The sequence below is a fragment of the Carettochelys insculpta genome, chromosome 2, assembly GCF_033958435.1.
Source record: "Carettochelys insculpta isolate YL-2023 chromosome 2, ASM3395843v1, whole genome shotgun sequence".
Classification (NCBI taxonomy): Eukaryota; Metazoa; Chordata; order Testudines; family Carettochelyidae; genus Carettochelys; species Carettochelys insculpta.
Window position 1 is genome coordinate 64,082,744 of NC_134138.1, and position 27,225 is coordinate 64,109,968.

Consider the following 27,225-nt stretch of genomic DNA (forward strand, 5'->3'; position numbering starts at 1 on the left):
CCAAAAATCCGTTTTTTTAAGAACAAACAGATTGGGAAAAATGCATGTTTTGTAAATGAGAAGGCTCGTGCACAGCTATAAAATGAATGCAAACCTTAGAAACCTTCCAGAAGCCGTCACAACCGATTTTTTATCGGCCGATTTATAAGCTTCGTTATCCACCTCCATATAAACCCCCACGATATGGTGAAGTTGACAGAAACCACAGGCATTTTGGCATTCCTTGGTCTTTTTAGTCCAGTACATTTACGAACTGGTAATAGATTGGCTTCGAACCTCTTTGACTGCATAGCTGAGTCCATACGGGGGCAGTAAGGGGGTGGGGGAGAGATACAGAGGAAAGCTGAATGTATTACTTTTTTTTTTTGGTTTAATGCAGGTTTTGAAAACGTTGGGAAACCTACCAAGCTACAGAGCTGTGGTACGTGCAAACCCCACGATTCTCTGTAGGTTCTTCTCTGAACCCCATCATCAGGTAATATCCGAACGCCTGCATCCCTAAAGCAGTTGTCTCTGGAACCAACAACTTTCTACAACGCGCGCGCGCGCGCGTGTGTAAAATATTGCCATAGAAATGAAATCAGGTGGGGATTTGTTTCGCGGGATGCTTACATCAATCAGTATTTTCATTACAAACTTGTCAACACATCTAATTCGAAACGTATGTCCAAGCAGGCAAAAAACAAGCGCTCCCCTGGAATACTTTAATATCCCTTAAAATAGCATCACGATTTTGCCATTGCTCAACTTAGTATGGCCAATACATGGCGAGACAACGTTTTCCTCAGCAAAAACGTAATGGGTTCAGATAATGTGTGGGTGCTGGTTTTACAAGACAGGAAAATAAATCATCTCCTCTTGGCCAGTTCCCTGGAAGTCTGTCTGTCTGTCTGTCCGTCTAAGTTGTATGCAAATACAACTTTCCATTTTCACTGCGCAGGTTTAGCAATTCCCCTTACCGCGGGAGACAGCTAGCTGCGCGGGCACTGCGCGTCCAGTCCGCCGTGCGCGGGCAAAGCCAGCGATCGCGCGCACGGGTTGTGCAGCTATTCTGCTCTGGGTTTCACAAACCGGCCCCGTCACACCTTCAGGCACGTCCCTCTCCCCTCCACACGCGCCTTACCCAGTGGGTCTGGGCACGTGTCTAGGCTGGGGTCACCCTCTCTTCCGCTTTGGCAGGGTGAGAGGAGCGGCAGCGGGAGGACACAGAGCGGTGGAGGTGAATGGCCCATTTTAAAGTCACCCAATGCACTGCAGGGAGCCGGTTTGTCCGTACACAAACGTCCCTTGCCGCTTCCGCAACAGCAACCGAGCGCTCCAGCCAGCCCGCGGCGAGCTGCAGACGCAGTCAGACCCCCCGACTGGCCCTGGAGGACTGGGTCTGAATGACGTGCGGTATCAAGTGATATTTACGTCCCTGCCACCAGCAGCGAGCTCGGCTTCCAGCGTCAGCGGCTGCATTTCCACCCCATTCAACACCCCTCCCCCCGCCGCCGCCGCCACCGCGCCCAGAGCTTGAGCTACTGCAGGCCACTCCGCCAGGCAGTATCCCTCCTCCTTGCAGCGCCGCCTCTGCGGCTCCCTGCACGCCTGTCCCTGCCCTGCCGCCCTGGCTCCTGACAGCAAAGCAGCCCGATGCTCTCCCACCACTGAAACCCCCATTTGAGAAGCAAACGGCTCGAGCTGCATTTCTGCCTGAAACGTGATTGTAAACGTCTGCCCGCACCGCTCCCCTCCGCGCTTGGCTCTCATTGGAGTAGGGCCCTAGCGTTTCAGGGGCGGAATTTCGCTCCGTTGCATCGTCCTGCGTGCAAAGCGAAAGCGTTCCCAGCGGTGCCCTGCAGGAGCGGAGAGCCCTGCTGAAATACTCACCGGAGCCTGCAAACCCGCTTCACACAGCTCCCCAAGTGTAACCCTGCCTGTCGGTACACACAAGGCCCGCCCCAGCCCTAGGGATCAGCTAAAAGGGTGCTACTCCTGTGTGCTGCGTATGGAGTGACTCGTTCCCCAGCTGAACAGGCCTTTTGTAGGGCCACCTCACAGGATGTAGAGCTTCTGTGCCTGCTCCAGTGCCGATGCAGGCGGCCTAAGAAAACGCTGTCAAGAAAGCCAGCCCGCTTAGGGCGCCTCTGCTGCGTGAAGGCGCGCGTGCTCCCCCCAGCTTACCGAATGGGAGCAAACCCTATTTACCTAAACGGAGAACTGGAAGGGACCTTCAGAGGTCAAGTCCCCCGCCCTCAGCATCCCTGACAGATTTGCCCCAGACCGTTAAAGAGCCCCTCAAGGATTGAGCTCTCAAGCAGGGACTTAGGAGACTGATACTCAAACCACCGAGCTATCCCTCCCTGCAGCTGCGAAGGACACGTTTCAACAGGTTCATTTCAGATGCTGCTGCTGCTGCCACCACGAGCGGCCACAGGCAGCCTACTGCCGTTCCCTCTTCTGGAAAATGACACAGAGGTTGTTTACACCCACTGTTTGGGCTGGGACTGTGCAATGCAGAACAAGTATTTAAAGGGCCAGCTGGCGGCCTGCCCTGCGCACTGGCTGGGGCGCTTTCCCGCTACTTCACGCTGTTAAACAGCAGCGCAGCTAGGATAGGGGAACAGGCGTCTCCCCAGAGCGGCAACGCCGCCTCTATAGCTGGCTCAGGGGAAGAGTGTGAGCGTGGGTAGAGCCCTGGCCCCGCCCCTTGGTCCTCTCAGCCTGCAGTGCAATTAAAATCCCGCTCTAGGCCACTTCCTCCGGGTCTGCGCGCCGCGTGGTTTGCTCCAGTGCCGAAGCAGCTGGGAGATGAGGGGGGAAAATGGACATCCCTTGAGCTTGTTGTCCCTCAATCTGGGTAGATCTTTAGACTACTTGTTAGGATTTAAAATTACACTATGATCTCCAACTGCCTGGCACGGAATCTGTTGTGACAGCAACGTAGTAATAAGAAAACAATTGTTCAAATCAAGTCGAAGGGATCCTTGCCGTAAGGAAACACCTGGTGGGAGAGTATTGACTGCAAGGACCATTTTTAACACCTCCTTGTCAAGAGGAGAAAAGAACAGAAAACTCATGTCTACAGTTGGGGAAATAATTTGTAGTGAACAATTCATGCAACATATTTAGTTTATCTGTGTTGGTGATTGGCCCAGGATTTTTTTAAAAAATGTGTTCTTTTCGTTGTTGAACAATTTGCAAATAAGACTTTGGGGGTAGAATGTTCATGATTAGTTGGTTGCAAGCATTTATATCCAAGAGAGACTGGTAAATCTGATTGGTCTCAAAGGTCACACTGGTTACTTTCAGTTTCCTGATTTGTTTTTAGTTCCAAACGTTACTTTTGTGAGCTCTATTAATATTCTGTATTGTTTACTTAATATTCACTGTTTACATGAACATTCCTGCCAATAAATTCATTTGCTGTAATATTTGCAGAAGTGAACAGAAAAGGGGTCTAAACACAGGCACAGAGAATTCAATTTTTATTCAAGCAAATATTTACAGTAATTGTGTAACTGCCTTTACGATAATATAAATGAATAGCCACAGCATGTTTTTAGTATATTTTTGTTAGTGGAATTAAAACCATTTTAATGATGCAATTAATGCAGGATATTATTTTATCTTCTGCCATATTATATTGAAGAAAAAAATTAATTGAGCAGTTAGGTCATCTTTTAAAGCACTTTGAAGGTGAAAAGACCAAAGTATCATCAATTTTTAATTGTAACTGTGATTTTTCTTTGGTATCCTAAGCAGATTACTTTTATTCTTACCTGTGCTTGCTAATAACAAGCAGTTCGGTAGCAATGTAAAGACTAACACATTTATTAGATAGTGCGGGTTCCTGGTTAAGACCCACTTCCTGTGCTTGCTAAATATATATAATAATGGAAAACCCAACTGCAAATTATAATTTGCAAATAAAAATAATAAACATGAAAGAATTAGCTAATAAAACTAAAGTAAGTTATTTTAGGCCACATACTTCAAGAAAAATCAATGATAATAAAATGTATTAAAGTTTAAGATTCAAAAATAAGTGTCTAAAACTAGGCTTCTAAATTGACATTTAGGAATTTAACCCGAATCTTGCAAATACTTAAATACAAGTAACTTTAACTTTACTACTGTACATAATCACACTGAAATCAAGTTACACCTGTGCCTAAATGGACGCAGAAGTGAAGCCTTATATATCTGGTTTGAGCCCAAGTAGCTCCCATTGATATTCTAATATGGATTTGTAATCCTTGTTCTATGCCCCCTATTTATAAAAATAAAGACCTAAAAATCATGCTAATCTAGAGACATGTTTAAGGAATTACTTCAATATGCAGATAGCACTAAATTGGGAGATGTGAATGTGAGTCAAGATAAAGCAGCAAATATATGAGGAGTTTGGAAATGTAAAAAGGGTATAGTAAAATTTACTCTGAGGATTAGTAATCTAAAAGATGTTTCATTTAGTGTTAAATCTCATAAACACTTATATCTGTGACTAGCTTCACTTATACAAGTACCCCATTAACACTGCAGGGATAACTGTTAGCAAGACTGGGTCCTTAGAATATAATAATGATGAACTCTGTCCTGTCTGTGTGGATCACAAAGACAAAACCAGAGGATCACATAGAGTAGACTACCATGATTATGAAACTCCAGGAATAAGAATTGAAATCCAGGAATAATTATTGTTGAAAGGCTACATGCTGCTTCCACTGGAGTCTGCCATTCATTTCAATAGGAACTAATGGATTCTTAAAGTTGCCATATGCTGGAGTCATGACCAAGATGATGGTTCCTCTTTTGTCCTCAAACACATGGGGAAGTCCACCTGAAGATCAATGGGTTAGGTTTTGGGCATCTCACAACCAGAAAGATGTAAGAAACTGAAGGACTGCAGAAAAAGTTAGATTGGAAGATTATCAAACAGATATATTTATTTAGGAAAAAACTTTAAGAATTACATTTTCTTGACCATCTGATAATATGGGGAAAATAATAATCTAACCAAGGACTTAAGCAAGATAAAGTTCAAGGTGTGACATGAATTGTTTAGGAGCAGTCAAAACAGTATAGCTAAGAGCAATAGGATGACGTGCAGTTTTTGTACAAACCATTTCTGTTCCACTATAGTGTCTCATGTAGATGTACCACAACAGCTCCAGTAAAAATTGATTGTGAAAAGGCATCATGGGGTGCTGTGTTTATCATGTCTCAGTGACATACAGCTTAGATGTTTCCAAGTAATAAAATAGTTGTGTTCCCCCCTTTGAAATGTGAGCCCTGAAAATTCCTCTTATAAGTCTGCAAGTCAAGCCATAATCTTTCCTTCTAGCAATACAAATGCTGCAGAGCAGATTCTGCCCTCAGTTCAGTATGTAACTGAGGGCAAAATTTGAATCTGAAATTGTAATATAAAGGTTCAGTCTTTAGAGCCTTTATTTTCATCACTAAAGCAGGATCATGTCTATAATTAACAGTTCTGCCTACCATGCACATGGTAGAACAAAGTCTAACTCACTCTACCCCAGCTGTATGTGCAATGCAGTAGAATAGGAATAAAAGTGGCCTTGGGGGTAGACTACAGAGAGGATCCAGACAAAGGCTTCAGCTATAGCAAAAGCAGCCAAAGCAGGGCACTGTGCTCTGGACAGTGAGAGCTTCCTACGCGGACCCTGTTTACTCAGTGTCTGCCCTATGTTGATTGGCTGTTTGCCTCTAACCTCTCTGTCAGGTTTTTTCACTTCAGCATCACTCCACAGCTGTTTCCCTTCCCTTTTTCTTCCATTTAACCTCTGGCTTCCTAAGTAAATCCCACCCAGCCCTTTCCATCCCTGTTCCCCCCCACCAACCTCCCCTGTAGCACTAAAACATTTGCTCTCATAACACTGTTTGCTCTGATTGTTTTATACCCCCTTTCCTCACTTTTCATCTTGCTTGTGTGTTTAAACTATGGTGTCCTACACACTAGCCACGTGTAGCTATTTAGCTGGTTGAGTGTGGCTAGCTGACTTGAACAATAAATATATTTTCAGAATAATGCGCCTAATTTACTGTAGCAGTAGTCACTATAACTGGTCACAGAACTGGTTGGACAGCGTGGATTTAAACTTTGGGGCCAGGCCAATCTGCTACTTTGGACTGTGACCAGCACAAGGGGGCCCCATTCGTGGTTGTACCTTTGGTGCTGCTATAATAATAAATTACTCCATAAGTTAGTAACAGAGAGGCAGCCGTGTTAGTCTGTACTCCGAAAAAACAAAACAGCAGAAATGTAGCACTTGAAAGACTAGCAAATGATGTATTTGGTGATAAAGTAAGAGATCTATATTACACACCAGGCACTGCTAAAGTTACTTCCAGGAATAAGAATAGATGTAAACTCTCGATCTCATCCAAAAGAAAACCAAAAACACCATGAATAGAAAAGTATAATCCATTCATTGCTCAATGAGCCCAAATTTTTGAGATTGTAAAAAATCCAGATTATTCTGGAACAATTAATCTTGTATTTGGATCACTCACTTAACTGAAAGATGTGTGAAGACAGATCCCTACTGGCAATACATCTGAAGAGATTAGACAGCATTGTTTATTCCAGCAAGTGTCTGAAATATATTTATGTTCAAGAATCTGGCTCCTGAAATGCCTGCTTTAGATGAATCATTGTAGGTGTGCTAAATCTCTTACCCTTTTTTAGTCAAATTATATCCATTATTAGGATCTGACATTCATCACAAATGGCAGACATCGTTCTGGGGAATGCCCTGTTTTGGAGGGGGTTAGTAGAGAGGAAATCAAGTTTAGCTACGAACTGCTGTCAGCCCCTCAAATACATTGTCTTCCAAATATTAGAGCTCTGAATATGTATGTTCTGTGGTTGAATAGGATTTACTAATAGTAATAAGATTAATTAAAAAGTCCTGAAGTATTTTGAAGTAGTATTACGGGACACATACCACTTACAAATCAGTGGCAGCTCTTTTTTTGGTGTTTCAGTTTCCATAATTTCTGCATTGGAGTGTTGCTTGTAAGACTTTTGACAGCAAGTTCCACATCTTGTCCCTTTCAGGTTCAGAAGGCACTTCAGATCCTTAAACTCTGGTCGAGTGCTGTAGTTAGCTTTAGGAATCTCACATGGGTACCTTCTTTGTATATTGTCACATTTGAATGTGCTCTTAAAATGAATATGTGCTGGGTCACCACTGGAGACTACCACAATCTGAAATATATGCAGAATTAACATTGTTTTTATTAAAAACTGAGCCACATCAGCATGGAAACATTCATCTGCCCAAGTCAATTCATAAATCCACACAAGACAAGACAAATCTTTTGTCTTGGAGAACTTTGCACTTCAATACCCTGCTTCATCACAGATTCTCCTAGGCTTCCATAGCTGGGGTAATCCCCCTTTATCAGGACCTTCCCAGAAGAAAAATTTCTTCACACTCCACTGACGCTGCCAATACTTCCATCTTCATTGCACCTACCTGCTGTACTTTTCAGGGAGGTGCCTGATCCAATCCATACGTACCTTATTCTGTAATTAAAATTAGTAGTTCCAGCCCCTTAAAGGGTGACCCAGTCTATTACACTCCATTATGCATATTCTAATTACATTTTATAGCTCAGATTCTGCCCTTACGCATATGAGGGAGACTTCCTGCATTTCAGTGGCAGACAAGTGCTTATTAGCCTAAATTCATTATTATTGACCCGATTTCACTCCTGTTGAGGTGAACATGAGTTTTGTTCATGATTTCAGTTGGAGCAGATTTAAATATGGAGACAAAACAGAGTTGATTAAAATATTGAGAAAAACAGGAACTAGCTAGTTAGAGAAGCAATTCTGTATAACCACCCTGAACTCAACTAAAGTATGATAAAATTATTAATTTGTTAACTTTTTCCACATGCCACCTCAATATGTGAGTACTTTTTGCTTGTGTGCATGTGCCCAGTTTGAAAGAAGACCTCTCACCCATTTTTTTTTAGTTTATATGAATTATTATTAAGCTTGGGAAGGTGAATGGGAGACAATAATCTATAAAACATACAAAAGGAAAAATTTACCATAATTGGATCATTCAGGACAAATGGATGTTGATTGGTCATTGTTGGTTTATTACTATTTTAGGCCTAATTCTCCAAACATGTATGTGCATGCTCAACCCTAAGCATGCAAGTAACCCCATTGACTTTATTGGGATAAGTGTAAATTGTAAGCTGCGGGCCTTTATTTATGAAAAGTTAAAGACACATTTTGAACCTTTGGGGAATGGAAAATCCTTATGATCAGCACAAAAGGAGGGTGTAGTACAGCACAGGGAGAAGTTTGCCAGGACTATTTATTAGAGAGGAGAAGAATACATTTTAAATTCTTGAAGTGGGGAAATAAAAGGAGAAAAATATAGATTGTGATGGCTCCCTATCCTCCCAGCTGGTGTGGGTAAAAATGTTAGAATTTGGACTTTAATGGTGCAAACACTTAATCATGTACATACCATTGTAACATAGGTGAAACAAACAAAATTGTGTTTGCTTTTACATTGGACAAATTATCTGACTTTAGACTCAGAAGGCTCTGATTCTCCTCATCTAATTTTACCACCAGCGTAAGTGAGCAGAAAATTCTGATTTGACCCCAGTTTATAACCAGTTTACACTGATTTAATGACTACAGAAGCTGCAAGATAGTGATGAGTATGATGTTCACCACCAGGTGTTGGCTCGCTGAACAAGTACATTTGAGGTCCACATTGAGAAGGCTTGGTGCTTCCGTCCAGCTTCCTGGATTTATGCTATACACCCACAAGAGCAGGGCACCCTGCTTGGTACTACTTCCAGGTTATACTTGCAGTTCCTTCCCTCCAGCAGAGGAGACGGATTCCCCCGTGAGCAGACAGGTAGTGTTACCAGGTGTCTGGTATGTTTTCAACAGGAATGCCCAGTTGAACAGGGACCCTAGCAGCTCCAGTCAGCACAGGTGATGGGGCTACTAAAAGACCTGTTATCCATAACATCTAGCTCTGCATGGCTCTTTGAAGTGGCTGACATGTCCCTCTGGCTCCTAAATGTAAGGACGACCATGGGGATTTCCACGTTGTCTCTGCCGGCTGACAGCAGCCATCTCCCACTGCTAGCTCTGCTGTTCCCATTCTCTGGGAACTGCAGCCAGTGGAAGCTGCCGGGATGGTGTTGGCAGATGGGGGCTGTAGTTCATAGACCCCAATGCCTAGGAACTAGAGGGCCATGTTGCGGCTTCCCGAGAGCCATCTGAGGTAAGTGCTGCCTGGAGCCTGCACCCAAACTCCATCCTGCACCCCAACTGTTAGGCCTATCCCAGAGCCCCTTCCCATATGCTGAACCCATTAGCCCCACCCCACAACTCTCTCTTGTACTCCAAGACCTTCATTCCTGGTCCTGCACCCAAGCCAGAGCACTCATCTCTTCATGCACTCCAACCTCCTGTTGCAGCCCAGAGTCCCCCGCTTGCCAGTCCAGACCCCCTGGCTCCACCCCCAGCCTGGAGCCCCCTCCTGCACCCTAAGCACCACACGAGCTCCATATTGGTGCACATAACAAAAATAACATAGCATATATGGGGCTGAGGGGTTTGAAGTGTGGGAGGAGGCTCAGAACAGGGACAGAGTATTGGGTGTGATGGAGGACTAGGGCTCTGAATGGGGGGTGATCTCTGGAGTGGGGCCAGGGATCAGGGGTTTAGGGCTGGAGCAGAGGGTTGAGGAGTGGGAAGTGAGGGCTGCAGCCTAGGGTGTGGCTGGGGATAAGAAGTTTGGTGTTCATTTTGCCCTAGGGCTATGGCAGGGAGAGGGGACTACATCCAGCTTTCTCTCATGGCAGCAGCACCTAGGCTGGGGAAGAGGGGTGCCTCTCCCTGCCATAGCAGATATGGGTCTGGTTTCCAGCCCAAGAAGAGGCACCCTTCCCCCAGCAACAGCAGGTTCAGGCCAAAGCTGCGTAGAGGTCCAGAGAGGGGTGACCATCCCCCGGGCCACAGCAGGTCCAGAGCTGACTTGGGGTTGGGGAGGGGTGCCTCTGCCCCAGCTGTGCAGGTCCAGGCAAGGACCAGGGGAGGGACTTCCCTCCCTTGGCTGCGGCAGTCCAGGGCTATGTTGGGGTCAGGGGTTGGGTTTCTCTTCCCCTCCATCCTCCCAGCCACAGCAGGTACAGGCCTGTACAAAGCTAGCACAGTGCTAAACAGATTGTTGCATGCTTACAGGCAACTTAGGGTCTCACCCTCCTCATCTCTCACCTCAGCCTGGTGAAAATAAGCAAGTGATTGACGATGGGGGAGAACAAGCAACAGAGGATAGATTGCATGGGGCAGGGCCTTGAGGAAGGGGCTGTGCCAGGGTGTTCCATTTTGTACAATCAAAAAGTGACAACCCTATGTATAGGCCATTGATATTGCTTGTACAGCCAGGATTGATTTAAGGCTACATTTTGGTCATGGATGTATTTAGCAAAAATCACAGACAGGTCACAAGCAGTAAACAAAAAATTCACAGCCTGTGTGAGACCTGTCCATGACTTACATAAGAACATAAGAATGGCCATACTGGGTCAGACCAAAGGTCCATCGAGCCCAGCATCCCATCTGCCGACGGTGGCCAATGCCAGGTGCCCCAGAGAAGGAGAACAGAAGACAATGATCAAGTGATTTATCTCCTGACATCCATCTCCTGCCCTTGTTCTGAAGGCTAGGGCACCATACTTTATCCCTGGCTAATAGCCATTTATGGACCTAACCTGCAAAAATTTATCAAGCTCTTTTTTAAACCCTAGTAGAGTCCTGGCCTTCACAGCCTCCTCGGGCAAGGAGTTCCACAGGTTGACTGTGCGCTGTGTGAAGAAAAATTTCCTTTTATTAGTTTTGAACCTACTACCCATCAATTTCATTTGGTGTCCCCTAGTTCTTGTATTATGGGAAAAGGTAAATAATTTTTCTATATTCACTTTCTCCACACCATTCATGATTTTATATACCTCTATCATATCACCCCTCAATCGCCTTTTTTCCAAACTGAAAAGTCCCAGTCTCTCTAGCCTCTCCCCATATGGGACCCTTTCCAAGCCCCTAATCATCTTAGTCGCCCTTTTCTAAACCTTTTCTAATGCCAATATATCTTTTTTGAGGTGAGGAGACCACATCTGCACGCAGTACTCGAGATGTGGGCGTACCATAGTTTTATATAGGGGAAGTATGATATCTTTTGTCTTATTATCGATCCCTTTTTTAATAATTCCTAACATCCTATTTGCCTTACTAACTGCCGCTGCACACTGCGTGGATGTCTTCAGAGAACTATCCACTATAACTCCAAGATCCCTTTCCTGATCTGTCGTAGCTAAATTTGACCCCATCATGTAGTACGTGTAATTTGGGTTATTTTTTCCAACATGCATTACCTTACACTTACCCACATTAAATTTCATTTGCCATTTTGCTGCCCAATCACTCAGTTTGCTGAGATCTTTTTGTAGTTCTTCACAATCCCTTTTGCTTTTGACTGTCCTGAACAACTTGGTGTCATCTGCAAACTTTGCCACCTCACTGCTTACCTCATTTTCTAGATCATTGATGAACAAGTTGAACAGGATCGGTCCCAGGACTGACCCCTGGGGAACACCACTAGTTACCCTCCTCCATTGTGAAAATTTACCATTTATTCCAACCCTTTGTTTTCTGTCTTTTAACCAATTCCCGATCCATGAAAGGACCTTTCCTCCTATCCCATGACCACCTAATTTACATAAAAGCCTTTGGTGTGGGACCGTGTCAAAGGCTTTCTGGAAATCTAGGTATATTATGTCCACTGGGTGCCCCTTGTCCGCATGTTTATTAACCCCTTCAAAGAATTCTAATAGATTAGTTAGACACGACTTCCCTCTGCAGAAACCATGCTGACTTTTGCCCAACAATTCGTGCTCTTCTATGTGCCTTGCAATTTTACTCTTTACTAGTGTTTCTACTAATTTGCCTGGTACTGATGTTAAACTTATCGGTCTATAATTGCCAGGATCTCCTCTAGAGCCTTTTTTAAATATTGGTGTTATATTGGCCGTCTTCCAGTCATTTGGTAGCAAAGTGGATTTAAAGGATAGGTTACAAACCACTGTTAATAACGCCGCAATTTCACATTTGAGTTCTTTCAGAACCCTTGGGTGAATGCCATCTGGTCCTGGAGACTTGTTACTATTCAGCTTATCAATTAATTCCAAAACCTCCTCTAATGTCACTTCAATCTGAGTGAGTTCCTCAGATTTGTCACCTAAAAAGGCTGGCTCAGATTTAGGAACCTCTGTAACATCCTCAGCCGTGAAGACTGAAGCAAAGAAATCATTTAATCGCTCCGCAATGGCACTGTCTTCCTTGATCGCTCCTTTTATATCTTTATCATCCAAGGGCCCCACTGCTTTTTTAGCGGGCTTCCTGCTTCTAATGTATTTAAAAAACATTTTACTATCGTTTTTTGAATTTTTGGCTAGCTGTTCCTCAAACTCTTTTTTGGCTTTTCTTACTACATGATGACACTTAATTTGGGAGTGTTTATGTTCCTTTCTATTTTCCTCACTAGGATTTGACTTCCACTTTTTAAAAGCTGCCCTTTTCTCTCTCACTGCCTTTTTAACATGGCTGTTTAGCCATGGTGGTTCTTTGTTAGGTCTCTTACTGTGTTTTTTTATTTGGGGTATACATTTATACTTGGATGGTACGTATCTAAATCTTGGCGGTTGCAGGGTGCGGCATGGGGGTATGCTCATGGAGGGTAGGCTCAAGTGGCAGTGCTAGTGTTTGGGGATGACAGCTGGGGGAGGGTGGGTACCACAGGTACCCAGGGTGGAGCAAGCCCAAAATCTTTCCTGGTGCTGTGTATGTGGGAGAAAAGGGGAGTAGTGGAAATGGCAGGCCCCTACCCACCTCCTTGAAAGCAGCAACATCTCTCTCCCTCAGCTCTTAGTTCCATGTACGGCCTCTGCCCCAAGGATTGACCCCACAGCTCCCATTAGCTGGGAGCCTCTTGGGCAGGTGCCACCCAAATCCCTCACTCCCTCCCATGCCCAAACTCCTGCTGTTCTTGGGGGAGTGGGGCAGTGCCCCAGCAGTGGCTGAGGCAGGTGGCTTGGGGCTGCCAAAGCTGCTCATGGTCCCTGGGGAAGCTGTACCAGCCACGACAGTCATGGGGCATGTGAAGAGGATATGAGCCCCCAAATACCATTGGTGATAACGGCAAAGGGCTGGCCAGCAGCTAGCTAGGAAACTGGCAGGAGCAGTCTGCTGCCCAAAAAGGGTCTAGTCCCCCACCCTGCACTCATCTGCAGTGGCAGCAGTACTCCTCTGGTTACATGCTTGATGGAGAGGATGGGACTAGCCTGTTGCCACCAGGAGAGCAAAGTGAGCTGGTGCTGTGCCCTCTACTGCTGCCAGTGGGTGTGTGTGGACTGCTGATACTGGCACCAGCCCTGCTAGGCCCCCAGGCTTGGGTTAGGGGGAGGAGGTGGGATGGGGTAGAGGAAGGGCAGGGAGGGAGGGGAACTAGGCGCTGGGGGGTTGTGCAGGCCCTTATCAGGGCTGCGGGGGGGCTCACTCGCCAGTGCCCCCCACTCCACTTTACCTGCACCTCTAGCTGCCAATGTTGCTGAATTCCCAGGAAGTCCCACAATCCCTGCCCTGGGGGACAATCCCGCAGCCTTATTTCCGATGCCCAGCGTGCCCGCCGGAAGGAAGCACAGGCTGGGGACCGGCCCTCCCTGCTGGCTGGCGGGTTTGGCGCGGGGCTGCCAGGTTTGCTTGGCTGTATTTCTGGCGCCCGCTATGGTGTGACTCCCCGGCCCTGGGGACCCTGCGGAGAAAGCAGGGCTGGGCGGAGGCGGGGTAGGTGGGCTTGTGCCTGTTAACCCCACAGTACCCCCATAACTTAACGACCCGGCGCGGCAGGACGCGAAGCCCCTCACTGCTGCGTCTCACAGGGCCTCGGGGGGCGGGGGCGGGAGGGCGCCAGGGCTGCGGCCCAATGAACGGGGCCCGCTTGCTCCACTACAGGTCTGGGGACCTCGCTAGTAACCTCGGGTGGGCGGGGAGTGGGAAGAGAGAGGCCGGGGGCTGCTACCTGCGCCCCTCCGGCCACGCGGTGGGCGGGCCGCTCCGGTGGAGCGCGCGGCGGCAGCGAACGGCGCCGGGTGCCCCCCGCGCCCCCGAGCGTTAACGGCTCCCCCAAAGCGCCCTCCGCACCCAAGCGAGGCCGCGCCGCGCCCGGGAGCACGTGGACTGTGCCTGAAGAGCCGCCCTGGGGCGCGGAGCGGCACCTGGGGGGAGGTGCTACGGCCCCGCGGGGAGCCTGCTCGGGCGGAAGATCAGAGGCGGTGAAATTGCCTATAACCTGCAACACAGCCCCAGGGGCCGCTTCAGATATCGGGGCGGCCGCAGCTGGCTCCCCGTGCGCGGGGTTTGCGGGTGGGCGTGGGCTTCAGTGCAGAACAGCCTGTCCCCATAGCGCTGTAGTTACGGGATTGACCGAGGCGCGGCGGAGTCATTTCAGTGGCGGGGAAGTGGGCGGCTCTGTGCTCCCTGAGTCCTTGACGGTGCTGGTGTAGGTACCACGGCAGGGGACACTTCACCACACCCGTACATAGATAGGTGCGTAGGTTACACTGGCACTTGTGCGACCTGTTCAGAGTTGCTCCTCTAGGGAAGCTCCCTGGGGCTCTCGGGAGTGCGGGTTTCCTGCAGGGGCTGAGATGGCCACTTTGGATTTAGAGGGACAGGCTCCTGCATGTGTGCCTTATGATTTGAAGCGGTGATGTAATTACGTGAGCCGATGGTCACTGTCTTCTCCATGTCTTCATGTGTTGTTCGTGGGCAGATGAGGCTTGAGGAGGGAAAGGGAGAGGAAGGTCCTTTTGGCCTTGAACTTGCTTGGATGCATGTTTGTTAAGTGGAGCAGTTCTGCTGTCAGGCCTAGGAGCATTCAACTCTTTTGTGAGTGTTCTCACTTTGGACTCGTCAAGCAGAGTCTATGCATTAAACAACCATCCTTACAACAGCCCTCCCCGGTACCTGGGTATTCTCTGTCCTACAGAGGAGAAAAAGTGGTTTACGCAGAGTTGCATTCTGAGACCGTCATTGCTAGGATTAAATCTCTGAAGCTCTAGTTGGTACTTCAGTAGTCTTATTTCTCTAATTTCTTTACCCACATGGGGCTTTAGTGAGAAATGGGTTACTTCCAATGGCAGTGTAGGAAAGAAAATCAGTAATATCTTGTGGTTGCCGGGAATCAAGGGTGGGCAGGGAAAGAATGACTTGGTTTGCTTCCCTTTGCTGTGTTCGAGCTCCAGCCTATTGGACCTTCCTTCTTATCCTTGACAATGCTCAGCTTTGTGTCTGGGGAAGCTTTACATCTACAGGTTCTCCTCATGGACCCTATGCACAGCAGCGCCATATTCCAAAACTTTCTACTATGTCTTGCTATGACCCACATCCTGCAATAGCATTCTAGTTAGTAACCGGATGATTATTTTGGTCCATTTTGTTGACTGTAGACCCAAAAAGGTTGAGAACCACTTCTTTTGTCTTAACTGTCTTCCTCTTTAAATTTGTATAGACTATGTTATGTGTGAAATGGTATTTTGTAATAACAAAAACAAAGAGAAGAGCATTCTTAAATAACATTAGGTTCAAAAAAATTTAACAATCCAACGACCATATGTGTTTCCTTTTGTTATACTGCATGGAGGAGAACAATGTGGCTATTTCTCACAATAGCTAGAGGTACTGCAAAGTCAAATCAATGTTGGCAAGGGTTATCTGTGGACTCCTTTTATTATGGAATCTACATAAATATACGGGCATAAAAATACATTTTTGTGCCATGTGTGGTCTGGAGGTAGCCTCATAGATGCTCTTATTTGACCGGCTAGAGAGCTAAAATATATGCTATATATTGAAAGGGCCCACCAATACTTTGTATTTTTGGTGGGTCACCATTTTGGTCCCATTTTGGATAAGCAATTTGTATTCTGTTGTTTCCCTTCTACAGGACTAAGTTTCAGCACACATTAACCATTTGGTCATTGCAGAAGTGTTAAAAATTAGGACAATAGGGTTTGTAATATGTCTTGGAACTTGTTCATGATGAGCTATGTTAGGTTTTATCAAATTACTCCAGAAGAGAAATGGGTAGACATCTCTTTGAATGGCCTGATCTTGCCTTCAGAATTGCAGGGATAGTATTTGCATGTTTTCTGTAGGAGCCCGTCTTCCTAGCCTGCTTGTTCCACACCGGAAATGCTAATTACTAGCAGTGATGACTTCACATACAACACTAGATTTTGCAGGATGTCCTTATCCACTGTATATTTTATTTATTTAGAACTATAGAAGTTGCTGTCCAGGACTGTCAGAGCCCTTGCCATTTATTTAAAATTCAAGCTAATCATACAAAAATAAATGCAGAAGCCTTGGGGGCGGGGGGGGGGGAAGCACCTTACCTCAGTCACAGGTACAGACACCATAGAACAGTGCCCACCTGTTGAGGATGAGAGAGGAGTTGGTTGTTGTTGAGGGTGTATGTGCATGTGCAAAACCAAACATGAACATCATAGTAGGCTCCAAAACTGGCTGTTACATGAGATGTTTCACTTTCAGACTGCACTTACACAGAACATTGAATGCGGACTCAAAATTTATGGATTCAGGTTTATGTCGCCATCCCTACTACTGTGCAAGAAATTTAGACAGTATGTGAGTATGCTACATTTTGCAGATCTGTTTCCTGTGTAATCCATTAGATTGGGGTCCCTAGGGCTACCTGAGAGAGGTTACTGAACCTGCAGCTGTAGAGTTCCTGTGCTGGAATGGATGGGCTATACATGCCAGATAATGATTTAATTGTTTTCAAAGTAAGTTTCTGTCTAAATTGCATGTATATTTTAAAGCTGTTGCGTTGGGTAAATTTATTTTTCGTGTTTAGTCATGATTCTTTGTCAAATGTTAGAAAACAGCCTTTCTGAATATAACACTAAAACCCAAACCATTGACCTCCTAAAATTTAGGCATAAAATTGTATTTAGCCACTATTATTTACTAGAAGTACTAGTATAAAACCTGATGACTGACACCCAGAACACTTCCCTCCTTCCCTAACAAACCTCAAAGGCTTGGTCTCTACTAGATAGTTAAGTCGATAGCAGATGTGCAATTCTAGCTACAGTAAATGATTGTTCCTGGTTAAATAACAATTTTACATTGTTAGTGCTCATATGTAGCATGTGATCCACTATGATCTCCAGCCCCCTATCTGCAGTACTCCTTTCTAGGCAGTTACTTCATTTTATATGCATATTGCTGATTGCTTTTTCCTAAGTGGAGTACTTTGTATTTGTCTTTATTGAATTCAATCCTATTTACTTCAGACCCTTTCTACAGTTTGTCTAAATCATTTTGAATTATAATCTATCCACCTATCATAATCCGAACCTCCAAAGCTCTTGCATCCCTTCCTGGTCAGTTTTATTTGCAAACTTTATAAGCATACTTTCTAAATCATTGGTGAAGATATTGAACAGAACTGGACCAGGACTGATCTTGTATGCCTTTCCAGCTTGACTACAAACCACTCATACCTACTCTCTAGAAATGTAAATGGTTTTCTAATCAGTTATAGAATTTGTACATTGCAAGTTTCTTCTTTATGGGTTACAGCTAACTGGTGTTTTTTGTTAATTTTAATTTAGTAACTTTGGTAAGCACTCTGCATATTTCTCATACCATGGTTGGACATTATGAGCTTTCTCTGTGTAAAACTTTTGAACAGAGTAAGATGGATTTATCTGAGGTTTTGGTCTGATTTGGGAGTTACTTTCCTGGGTGCTGAGCCTTCCCAGAGCTGAACTGATTCAGTGTCTGTGTTGCTCTGCACGGGGGGAAGAAACCGTAACTGTGGTTTGGCTTAAGGAGACAAGAGGATTTACCCCTGTAGGCCACAATGGTGGGGAGCCCCAGATAGCAGAAAGGTGTGTGTCAGTAGCATAGTCGCACCAGGAGACAACCTGGAGGGGATGTCTGTGATTCAGTCCATCACATAGATGATATGTGCAAAGTCTTCTACATTCTGTTTGCTCTCTGCTACTTGGCATAGCAACACAGAATGATGCTGTGAACTTGTCAGTTTTTAGGTGTTATCGCCATGAATTTATAGAATAATATTTAAATAAGCAGAGTGTTGAAATAACCTCAGAAGTAACAATGAAAAGGACACATTTTCATGATTTCCCCTCAATTTGTGTGTTGTCTTTCCCCATATTAGATGACTTATTTTTCATCTAATAACTTCTGTATAGTTGATACTCTAATTCAGATGTAATTTTTATACGTTTACAATGCAAAGGAATTTAATTATGTGAAACTTACTAAATATTAAAATATTCTAAAATCACATTTATAATAAAGATAACTCAATTGCCTTTGTTTAAGTTTAAATGTTTAATTTTTAAAAATTAAAATGACATGACATTATTACTCTTTGAAAGTTAAACTCTGATATCAGTGCTAATTCAGTGCTGTTGCTAGAGACTTGCTACTGCTTTGGAGGCTGGATTAATTTTTGCCTGTAACAGGAGGGTGAGAAGTTATAATGTAGAGGACACATTTCTACCCCCCCGCCTTAATTATAAACATACAATACTATTAACTTGAAGGTGTGTTTTGCTATGGCAGAGAATGCAATATTGGTCTCTTTCTGATAATGATAAAGTACATAAAATGGCTATAGAGGACCAATATTATATAAAGTGTGGGATAATATTACTTTAATCTTCTGTGAGTCAGTTCATTTAGGCACCCCTGAGAAATTGTGTAGATTAAAATCTATTTCTTTTATGCTTATTGGCATTATTACAAGAATGCATTTGAAGTGTAAAAGCTAACCAGTCTTAAGAAGGCTTTCATATTATATATTTTTAAAGGAGGAAGTCACAACTTGGAAAACTGCCAAATTGCCCAATGACATCAATTAGCTGCTGAATTATTTCCATGAGAACAGGTGCCATTTTATTCTCTTAGTGAAGTTGCAGAGTCTCAGCTCGGGTTTTGCATTTTCCCTTTATGTCGTTTTGCAGGAAAAGACTTTTCAGACAGGCAGCAGTCATTGCTTAGGAGAACTGCATTCTATATGTGACTTTGGCAGAGAAACATTTCACTCCGCTGTTTATTGTCTGTTGATTTTAATTAAAAATAATTCCTTTTTTATATCTTTTAAAAATCTTTAATTTTCTAAGTGCCTGCTTAGGAATCTGGTGTCAGAACAAAGTATTAGGGCCCAGTCTGACTCCCACCAATATATGTGAAGTTTGCCATTGTCCTCAACAGGAGAAGGATTGTATTGGCTCTTTGTAAGAGAATGATTGCCATTCAAATGTCCTCTCTTAAAGTGGTGTCAATACCTAGCATTGAGGTTGTGTGACAGTGCCACTGTACTAGGTTTTAGCACTGGCTTTGAATTCCATAGGTTGTGGAGCCAAACGGAAGGGGCTGGACAGGTGGGCCATGGCCCAAACACTTTTCAGCAGTTGTCTTGTACTAAATTAAATAGAAGCTGCTGGAGTAGTCTGAAGCTCTGCTCCAGCTGCACTGTTGCAGCATCAGTGAAACTTGATCCAACAGCTCCAACATCCAGACAGAGAGACAACGAAAGTTTGAGTGGCCTTGTGACCTGGTTCCTAAGAAGTCTGTTCCTGTAAGGTGGCATGTAGGAGACCATGACAAGATCTAGTTTCTCTTTGGCACTATCTCATGCACTTTGTAGATGAGAGGTACAGAGATTTCCTGGCTGAGAGAGACTTGGGGTCCCTAAGGGACCGGGGAGACAAAAGTGGATTGGGCAAGGTTGGTGTCAGAAGAAGGCAGGGACTAGAATTTGCTTTACTCTGAAATAGCTAAACTGGTGCCACTGCTCATGGCCAGATGTTTCACTGCAGGTCCCTCTGCCAGCTTCCTTTCTCAGATTCCTCAAAAACTCACCCAGAGTGCAAAAGTAATTAAAACGCTCCCCTTCTGGGTCCAGATTATTGAGTCCTGTCACACATTGGCCCTCTACACTCCCACCCCAGTTCAATATCTTCCTCCACTTTGGTCAGAAGTGCCTAGCCTTCTTCTTGGAGCCGTGTCACCGTTTCTTAACTCTCTGAATACCTGTCTCAAAAAAAAAAACCCAAAACCACTAATTGGATCACCTGATCTCCATCTTCCCCACCTGAGAAGGTAAATTAAGCTTGTCACAGGTAGCCTTAAGACCATCTTCCCTTAAAGTGGCCAGTCCCTGTGTAATACAGATTGAATCTCTCCAATCCAGCATCCTCTGGACCTGACCAGTGCGGAACAAGAGAATTTGCCAGACCACGGGAGGGTCAATATTGTCTAGCAGCATTGCCAACACTTTCACAGTTTACTGAGGTTTTAGAAGATATTTAGGGGTAAATTACAGCTGAATAGACAGCACAGAACACTGAGAGCTAGGACTGGTGGCTGTAAAGAAACTTTACAGGAACATGGAAAACTTGGCCGCACACCTGATAAGTGGTTGTCTGGCTAACTCAAATCATGCTGGATTATGGATGCTGCTGGAAGAGAGTGTGCTGGATTAGAGAGGTGGATGAGCGTTTCTTCAGACAACTAGAAGAAGCTTCCAAAACACAGGCCCTGGTTCTCATGAGGGATGTCAATCACTCAGACATTTGTTGGGAGACCAATACAGCAGCACACAGACAATCCAGGAAGTTTTTGGAGAATGTTGGGGATAACTTCTTGGTACAAGTGCTGAAGGAACCGACCAGGGATTGTGCTTAGCTTGACCTGCTGCTCACAAACAGAGAAAAACTAGTAGGACAAACAGAAGTGGGTGGCAACCTGGGCTGCAGCGATCCTGAGATGGTGGATTTCAGGATCCTGACAAAAAGAAGAAAGGTGAGCAGTAAAATACGGACTATTGATTTCAGAAGAGCAGACTTTAATTCCCTGAGAGAACTGGTGGGCAGGATCCCCTGGGAAGCTAATATGAAGGGGAAAGAAGTTCAGGAGAACTAGCAGTATTTCAAAGAAGCCTTATTGAAGGCACAGGAACAGACTATTTTGGTGTGCAGTAAGAACAGCAAATATGGTAGGCAATAAGTTTGGCTTACCAGGGAAATTCTTGGTGAGCTTAAACACAAAAGTGAGGCATATAAGAAGTGGAAACTTGGACAGATGACTAAATAGGAATATAAATATATTGTTGGAGAATGCAGGGGAGTAATCAGGATGACAAAAGCACAACTGAAATTGCAGCTAGCAAAGGATGTGAAGGGTAATGAGAAGAGGTTTTACAGACATCAGCGAGAGAGTAGGGTCATTAATGGATGAGGAAGGTAACCTGGTGACAGATGATGTGGGAAAAGCTGAAGTACTCAATGCTTTTTTTGCCTCAGTCTTCATGGACAAGGTTAGATCCCAGATTACTGCATTAGGCAGTGCAGAAGCTAGTCAGCCCTCGGTGGGTAAAGAACTAGTCAAGGGACAGAAGAATCCCAAGTATTATTTCAGGCTGGGGACCGACTGGTTAAGTATTAGTGCAGCAGAAAAGTCCCTGGGAATTACAGGGGATGAGAGGCTGGGTATGAGTCAACAGTGTGCCCTTGTAGCCAAGAAGGCTAATGGCATATTGGGGTGCTTTAGGAGGAACATTTCCATCAGATCTAGAGAAGATATTCTTCTCTATTTGGCACTGGTGAGTACTGCATCCAGTTCTGGGCCCCTTCAGTACAGAAAGGATGTGGATGCATTGGAGCGTGTGCAGCAGAGGGCAATGCAAATGATTAGGGGGATGAAGAACATGATCTGTGAGGAGACGTTGAGGGATCTGGGCTTAGTTTGCAGAAGAAAAGAGTGAGGGTTGATTTAATAGCAGCCTTCAGCTTCCGAAAGGGGGCTCTAAAGAGGATGGAGAGTGGCTGTTGTCAGTAGTGACTGAAGGCAGAACAAGGAGCAATGGTTTAAAGTTACAGAGGGAGAGGTGTAGGTTGGATCTGAGGAAAAACTATTCACCAGGAGAGTGGTGAGGCACTGGGATGCGTTGCTTAGATAGGTGGTACAATCTCCATCCATAGAGGTTTTTAAGTTCCAGATTGACAAAGTTCTGGTTGGGATGATTTGGTAAAGGTTGATCCTGCTTGAGGCAAGGGGCTGGACTCGATGACCTCCTGAGGTCCTTTCCAGCTTTAGGATTCTATAATTCCCTATAGTCCCTTCCTTGATGGGAAGGATAAGCCAGGAAATGTTTTATATCCACATACTCCATAATGTATGGAGTTGAACTGTTCATGCTTTTGTCATGTTGCTTTTTAAAATAAATCTTATACAAGTAGCAGTGCTGGTGGACTAAATAGAACCCAATAGCCGCGTCTACACGTGCCGGCTACTTCGAAGTAGCCGCGCCAACTTCGAAATAGCGCCCGCCACATCTACACGTGGCGAGTGCTATTTTGAAGTCGAAATCGACGTAAGGCGGCGAGACGTCGAAGTCGCTATCCCCATCAGGAGATGGGAATAGTGCCCTACTTCGGCATTGAATGTCGAAGTAGGGCATGTGTAGCTGATCCACATCCCGCAACATCAAAAGAGCGGGGTCCGCCATGGTGGCCATCAGCTGAGGGGTTGAGAGACGCTCTCTCCAGCCCCTGAGCTCTATGGTCGCCGCGTGCAGCGGCCCCTTAAAGCTCCCCGCCCCCTGCGTTCCTGTGCAGGAAGCTGAGAGCATGTGCAGGCGGCAGCACTGCCACGCAGCCAGCCTGCACGCCTCACTGCAGCACCAAGCCACCACCCCTGCAGCGATGGCCGCTAGGCAGCCCCCCAAGCGCCCCCAGGGCACCCCCCCCAAGGGGAGCCAGGGCTCCCAGACAGCCAGCCAGTCTGGGAAGAGGCAGTGGGGCCCCTCCTGGACCGAGGCCGAAATCCGGGACCTGCTGGGGCTCTGGGGCGAGGAGGAGGTGCTCCAGGTAATGGGGAGCAAGAGGCGGAACGCGGATGCGTTCACTCGGCTGGCCGAGGGCCTGGCTGCCCGGGGTCACCCTGCCTGCACTCCTGACCATGTCAGGAGTAAGGTTAAGGAGCTGCAGCAGGGTTACGCCCGGGCCCCGGATGCGGCCAGCCGATCTGGGGCTGCCTCTGCCACTTGCCCCTTTTACAGGGAGCTCAGGTCCATCCTGGGCCCCCGGTACACCTCCTCCCCCCCCGGCCACTCTTGACACCTTGGCCAACGAGCCCCAGCAGGCCCCGGAGGCGGAGTCCGCCCCAGAGGCAAGCCCCGCACTCCAGGGGCCCCCCCAGGAGCCCACCCCTGGGACACTGGAGGAGGAGGAGGGGGAATCCTCCTCCAGCAATGGGGGGCTGCGGATCGCCATCCCATCCCGGATCTCCAGCAGGGCGTCCGCCCAGAGGATGTCCCCTGACCGTGGGAGTGGACCGTCAGGTATGTACCCCCTCCCCCCGTGCATACTCCCGGGGTTAAGGGGTGGGGACAAGAGACATGAACAGGGCCCTCCACATGCCCAGATGACCATGGCCCCAAGGACAGCAGTGGCATGTCCCTCAGAAGAGTCCATCAGCCCCTGCCCCCAGCAGGACAGCGCCATGCCCCATCCCTGGGGATGGGGGGAGCGGAACCTTGGGTTCCCCATGTGGGGGTGGTGGGACACCCTTCATCAGCAGCAGCATCTCCTGGGGACGGGGATGGGCAACCAGCAGCAGAGGGGTGGGGGGACAAGGGCCACGGCTCGGGGCCCACGCTAACGGCTGTCTCCACTCTTCTTCCCCCTCCCGTGTTCCGCAGCTGCACCATCGGGGGGCCCGGAGAGTGCTGGTGAGGTCTCCGTGGTCCTGGAGAGCCCACCGGGGCCATTGCTGCAGGCCAGCCCCTCGGCGGAGCACCGACCAGCCCCAGGACGGGGCCGATGGCAGAGCAACCACCCGAGGACGGCCACGGACCCCCAGCTGCTCACGACCCTCTGGCATCAGCTGGAGGTGTCGGAGCAGCGCCTGCGGGTGGAGGAGCGGTGGCTGGAGCTCCAGGAGCAAGCGGACATTTGAGCGCATAGCGGAATACCTAGCCCCCCATGCCGCACCGCCCTGCCCGCCGCTCCACCTGCCGCTCCGACTGCGCTGTCTGCCATCCTGGGACCTTCCGCCGAGGGGGACCTGGGGCCTGCTGACACCTGCCGGCCATACCTGCCGGTTCAGCCAGCCCCCACCCAGCCTCGGCCAGAGCTCAGGCCGAGGCAAGGGTCGCGCTCTCCAACCCCGGGTGCTGGACAGTAGAGGGGTGCAGGGCCGAGGATGTGGCCCCCCCCCCCCACTTTGTACATATCCCCCATCATATATTTGTATATAGTTTGTGTTAGACCCCTGTTTTGTTATGGTACCTGCCCCCCCATGTAAATAGTTCCCCCCTTTTGTTCTACTATATATATATATATATATATATATATATATATATATATATATATATATTTGTAGTATTAATAATAAGAGAATTCACTGTTTTTTGGTTTCAAAAACAACAGGTCCATTTTTATTTGCAAGAAAAGTTGGGGGGGTGCTTTTGGGTGCTCTGTGGTGTGGGCGTGGGGGCAGGGAGTGTTGTGGAGGATGGGGGGGTGCAGTGGGGGGCCTGCCAGCATTCACCCCGCGGCCTGGTCGAAATGGACCCGCAGGGCCTCCCGGACCCGGATCCCCTCGGGGTCCACCTGGTGACTGGGGGCAGTGGGTGGCTGCATGTCAGCCCTGCCAGCCTCCACAGCCCAGCCCTGAAAGAATGCCTCCCCCTTGCTCTCGACCAGGTTGTGGAATGCGCTGTACGCGCCCACAAGCTGGGGGATGTTGATGGGGCCTGCATCCACTTGGGTGAGGAGACACCTCCAGCGCCCTTTGAGGCGGCCAAAAGTGTGCTCAACCACCTGGCCCGCATGGTTCAAGCGCGTGTTGAAGCGCTTCCGGCTGGCTGAGAGATGGCCCGTGTAAGGGTGCATGAGCCAGGGCCGGAGGGGGTGCGCTGCGTCTGCGATGATGCAGAGGGGCATGGTGGTGTCCCCCACAGGGATCTCCCGCTGGGGGATGTAGGTCCCCGCCTCCAGCCGGCGGCACAGGGCCGAATTCCTGAACACCCGGGCGTCGTGGGTGCTGCCAGGCCAGCCAACATAAATGTCCAGGAAGCGGCCCCGGCTGTCCACCAAGGCCTGGAGGACCACCGAATGGTGGTCCTTCCTGTTGAGGAAGTGTCCTCTGCTGTGTTCCGGAGCACGGGTGGGGATATGGGTCCCATCCAGAGCCCCAAAGCAATTTGGGAAACCCAGGGTGGCAAACCCCGTGATGGCGGCATCTGGGTCCCCAAGCTACACGAGCCTGTGGAGGAGCAGGGCATTGGTGGTGCGGACGACCTGCAGGGGACAGACATGGGAGAGCACCAGTGAGGGGTGTGCAGGGTGTGTCTGGCCCTCCACCCCAGGGCTGCCCTCCACCCTAGGGCTGCCCTCCACCCCAGGGCTCCCCCCTCAGGCCCCCCCCCGGGTCCTCTTACCTCCATGGGGACAGCCCCGACGGTGGCCTTGCCCACGCCAAACTGCTGTCCCACGGATCGGTAGCTGTCTGGAGTGGCCAGCTTCCAGACAGCGATGCCGACGCGTTTCTCGACCATGAGGGCACGTCGCATGGAGGTGTCCTGGTGCCTCAGTGCAGGGGTGAGCCACTGGCAGAGCTCCAGGAATGTCTGCCAGCTCATGCGAAAGTTCTGGAGCCAGCGCTCATTGTCCCACTCACCGAGCACCAGCCGCTCCCACCAGTCGGTGCTCATGGGGTAGCTCCACAGCCAGCGGTGTGTACGGCGGTGGGGGGGGGCGGGGTCGGAGGGCAGCAGGGTCTGGGGCTGCTTCCTCCTCCCCTGGGGGCAGCTCTTCTTCTGCAAATAGAAGGTGGTCAGCTGCCTCCTGCATAGCATTGAGCAGGGCAAGCACTGCTCCTGCAGGGTCGGGTGGTGGACCTCTGGCTGCTGCTGCTGCTGGGGGTCCATACTGCCTCGACGGGGTGTGCATGCTTGTGGCTCTGCAAACCACATGCTGTGCAGGCTGCGTGTGTCTGGGAGGGGCCCTTTAAGGGAGCGGCTAGCTGTTGCCCGGGAAGTGCTAGTCCACCCTGTGACCCTGTCTGCAGCTGTTCCTGGCACCCTTATTTCGATGTGGGCCGCTTTGGTGTGTAGACGCTCCCCTGCAGTGCTTGCTTCGATCTGGTGCTGCCCAACGTCGACGTTCAACGTCGACGGCACCAGCCCTGGAGGACGTGTAGACGCTATTCATCGAAATAGCTTATTTCGATGTTGCTACATCAAAATAAGCTATTTCGATGTAGCATCCCCGTGTAGATGTAGCTAATATTATGCATCTTGTCACATTCCCATTCAAAATAAAGGACTATAGGGTAAGGTCCCTGGGTCTGAATCCTGAAATGCATATGGTTATATTTAGATTTATGTGTGCTAGTAGTTCCATTGACTTAGGGCAACTCACTCAAGTGTTTGCAGAACCTTATTTTATTACAGAAGGACAATGCCATTTACCTAACCCAGTGTGTGTGAGAGAGACACTAAGGCTTAGTTTCGAGTAGAACATTTTTGGTATAACTTCATCACTCAGGAGTGGGGATTTTCCACACCAACCAAACTCCAGGTGTATAGAGCGTTATGTCAACAGGTGGGCTTGTCCTGTCAACCTTTCTATGGCTTCTTGGTAAGGTGAAGTACCTGTGCCAATAGCAGAAGCTCTCCTGTTGGTATAGGTATTTTTTTCATTAAATACTACAGGCATGTTAGTTCTTCTACGCTGCTTTAAGTTTAGACCTGTATTTCTCAACCCATGGTATACATACCCCTTAGGGGTATGAGAGAGAAGTCTGGGGTGGAGTATGCAGCTCTCGATGTGGCTCCTGCTTGGAGCCATGCTCCAGGAGTGCTTCTGCTGTCCTGTATGTGTGTCCCAGTGCTTGGAGGGAGAAGAGTGTGGCCGCAGCTCCAGTGAGGCCCAGGCATTGGGTTACAGGGGGTGGGGAGGGCAGGGGGTACCTAGAACTGGAGGAGTGGTGGGGGATTGGGTTAGAGCAGGGGACTAGAGGTGCCTGGCTCTGGAGGGTTG

At 47.7% G+C, this 27,225-nt stretch overlaps 1 protein-coding gene and 1 long non-coding RNA gene across 5 annotated transcripts in view; one reads left to right on the forward strand and one right to left on the reverse strand.

The window, feature by feature from the left end:
• Nucleotides 1–471: 471 nt before the first annotated feature.
• Nucleotides 472–13,723, reverse strand: LOC142008533 (uncharacterized). The gene is made up of 3 exons (XR_012644173.1): nucleotides 13,638–13,723; nucleotides 6,954–7,216; nucleotides 472–4,888 (listed from the first exon to the last, which is right to left on the reverse strand). It is a non-coding gene; the product is annotated as an uncharacterized LOC142008533 (long non-coding RNA).
• A 60-nt stretch (nucleotides 13,724–13,783) lies between these two features.
• The window catches only part of EYA1 (EYA transcriptional coactivator and phosphatase 1), a 276,879-nt gene continuing 263,437 nt past the window's right edge, over nucleotides 13,784–27,225 (forward strand). The window contains exons 1-2 of one of the 4 annotated variants that reach the window (XM_074987092.1): nucleotides 13,794–13,897; nucleotides 16,667–16,762. The gene's annotated coding sequence lies outside the window, so the exon portion shown is untranslated. Of the gene's footprint in view, nucleotides 13,898–16,666; nucleotides 16,763–27,225 lie in introns of all 4 variants that reach the window. The other 3 variants (XM_074987087.1, XM_074987091.1, XM_074987088.1) reach the window with 3 other exon arrangements.